At 36.9% G+C, this 2,940-nt stretch overlaps 1 long non-coding RNA gene across 1 annotated transcript; it reads left to right on the top strand.

The window, feature by feature from the left end:
- LOC311437758 lies at window positions 1-2,032 on the top strand. The gene is made up of 2 exons (XR_014693685.1): window positions 1-103; window positions 1,715-2,032. It is a non-coding gene; the product is annotated as an uncharacterized lncRNA (long non-coding RNA).
- Window positions 2,033-2,940: the final 908 nt, after the last annotated feature.

Genomic DNA, 2,940 nt, shown 5'->3' with positions numbered 1-2,940 from the left:
TTCCTAGTTCTACATTAAAAAAAAAAAAAAAAAAAAAAAAAAAGGAAGAAGAATTAACTAAGATCCATTGAAAGCCCTCCTCCCAAACCAGGGTAACTTCACTGTGAGTGTCTGCACCAGTCATTTCTACAAAGAAAATCTTTTACTGCAGTTTTATGTCTCTAGTGTGCAAACAGGTGCTCCCCTACCAGCTACTTGAGCTCTGCTGGAGTAATTCAGTATGTCAGTAAATTGAAAACCTGGTGTCTTTTCCCTAGAGCCTGCATTGTTTCTACCATCACTGGAGTGGAATACACCACCAAAACCTGCCTGGGACCTCACTGACCACATCTGTGTGACACAGATACTGCAAAGACATTGTGGTCTGCTGGATAGTTGGGGTGTTTCTCATCTGGTGTTTTCTAGGGACCTCCCCACAACTGGATACTGTGGTTGGGATAATACCTGAATTTTTACAGGAATCTCATTTTATTTTCTGCTGGTCTATCTCATATGTCTCTCCACATTTCATTCTCTTAACAAAATTTCCTTATTTCCAGGCAGAAGGTGTCAAGAGGTGTTAAATAGGACAGAACTGAACGCTAATCTCTGTCACTGTTAAGACCTCTCCCTCCAACACAATACCTTTTTATGCATTATTATCCTTTATTTGTGGATCTCCAGCCAATTTTTCATTCCCTGTGGTGGTGTAGCCAAGCCAATTTGAATTAATTTTGAGCAGGATTTATGTATCAAATCTTTACTAAAATCCAAACATATCAAATCCATCGTGTTCCCTTCATCCACTAATTTTATAATTCTATTAAAAAAAAAAAAAAAAAAGCAATCAGGTTTCTCCAGCACAATTTTTTCTTTATAAATCCCTGTTGCTAATAATAGTTTTCTTATCCTTATCCTTAGGTGGCTACTGATTTTTTTTTTTCTCATTTTTTTACTCTATTATTTTACTGGCAATAGATGTTCCTGACAACTCTAAATTTGCCTTTTTCCTTCTTTAATGAACAGAGCCACAGTTCCTCTTCTCTAATCTCCAGACAGCTTCCCAGTTTTTTTAACTTATCAAATCCATGGTAAAAAAGTATGTTTGTCATTTTCCTTATAGGGAGTAAATAGACATCAGAAATCCCAATCCTGAACACTTGCCTGCATAGGCAAAGTGCTATATATTTGATGAGCCAAGAGTGCTGTCAGTGAAACAAACGTGTGGAAATCATTAACTTCTTAAGTGAATCCAGTCAGGCTTTTTGCCTGCTAATATCCATTCTGGACAATTGTTATTGCCTCCTGAAGAAGTATCAGGAGGGTATTTTTACATGATTTTCATTATAATGTTCATAAATGTCTTTAAAATTAAATAAAAATATAATTCAAATAAGCTACATACATATATATGTATAAGCTATACATATTATTGAGGGAAGTTAACAAAAAGACTGCTATCTTATCCGATCAGTAAATGTATTTAGTCTCAGTATTGGATAGGAGATCAGTCTTCAAATTAATGCCAGAATAAACAACCCCTATAAATTCTAAGACCTAAATAGGTTAAAATCCCAACTTAGAGTTTTACCGAAGCAAACAGAATCTGTACTTTGAAGGAGTGAGTATCTGATGCCTATTAATGTCTAATGCATATGCAACTTCAAAATGTCTTTATATGGGAGAAGGTGTGATTAGATACTGTGAATCATCTGTCCCCTTGCTCCTTCTTCAGGCTCACTTCTCTGGAGTTGCAGGAGGTACGGTCACCACATTGGTCAAGAGTCCATGCAGAGGCAAGCCTGCTTGCACCTGACTTCTGTTGGATAGGAGATCATTTGGCATCCTGATACCAGTCCCATGCTTACCAAAAAGCCCCCTTTGTTCTGGACTTGTGGTTTTTGCTTGGATGCACAGAGACGTGGATCCTTGAGAGGAGAAACTTGCTTGGTGGCTTACTCTTTCCAAGGTAACCAGCCACATTTGGGGACTCCAGGAGACTAGTAATCTCTGTCACATTCTGATCTAAAAATAAAGGTTTCTTTGTATTTGATCCTTGTGTTTCATACTTACTGTCTTGCTGCACCTTGAAACAAATCAGGTATGAGATCCCCCTTAGAACTCCTCAGTTAAATTCAAACAAGTTTGCAACAAGTCAGTACCACCGCACGTGGACTTAAACAATCTTGTGTAAGCTAACTGTTCAAATGTTCCTTATTTTCTACAGCATCGAAACTAATACCTTTTTGTTCTCCTCTCACTCACAATGTTAAAATGCAGATCACATATCAATGGTTTGTTCTTATTTGGGTCAAATGTTGTGAAAAAATCCAGCGTTTCATGGAAAAAATCATATAAAATCCCTATAGAAGTAATGGGAAGAATACTAGCACAAAGGCTGGTCATTCGACATTCATTCATCAGCAAAATAAATAAAAAAAAAAATTGAGGTAATGATAAATTTCACAATTGCTATTTCTCCTGCTAACCTAAAATGAGATAAATGTTCTTATTTTTCTTGCAAACAAGATAATTACAGTAACCCTCTTACTCCTGAGCAAGGCAATCGATCAGGCAGCTTCTCTTCTGAAACCCAGATATTGATAGAGAATAGTTACTTAAAAGCTCTTCAAGATGAAATATGTTTGGAATTCTATAAAAAGTCTGTGCACCTGTGTACACTCTCCTGCTAACTAGCAGGCTTCTCAGGCACATTAAGTTAAGCACATCTATCAGTAATTTGTGCATCATGTACTGTGTTTGGGTTGGAAGTATAAAAATTCAATCCTTCCAATTTAAGCTTAAAATAAGGGCTGGTTTGCTGGTGACTGGGAGCTCTGTAACATAGGCATGTCACATATGTAAGTAGCGTTTGAAAAATATCTTTCCTTGGACTTCAGAACTGGGAAGTTGACCTGACTGGTGTAACTTAATGGAACAAAGATATTTGTGGCAGTTTTT

This window comes from Aythya ferina (genome assembly GCF_964211825.1).
Source record: "Aythya ferina genome assembly, chromosome: 5".
Lineage (NCBI taxonomy): Eukaryota > Metazoa > Chordata > Aves > Anseriformes > Anatidae > Aythya > Aythya ferina.
This window is presented reverse-complemented; position numbering and strand designations above follow the sequence as displayed.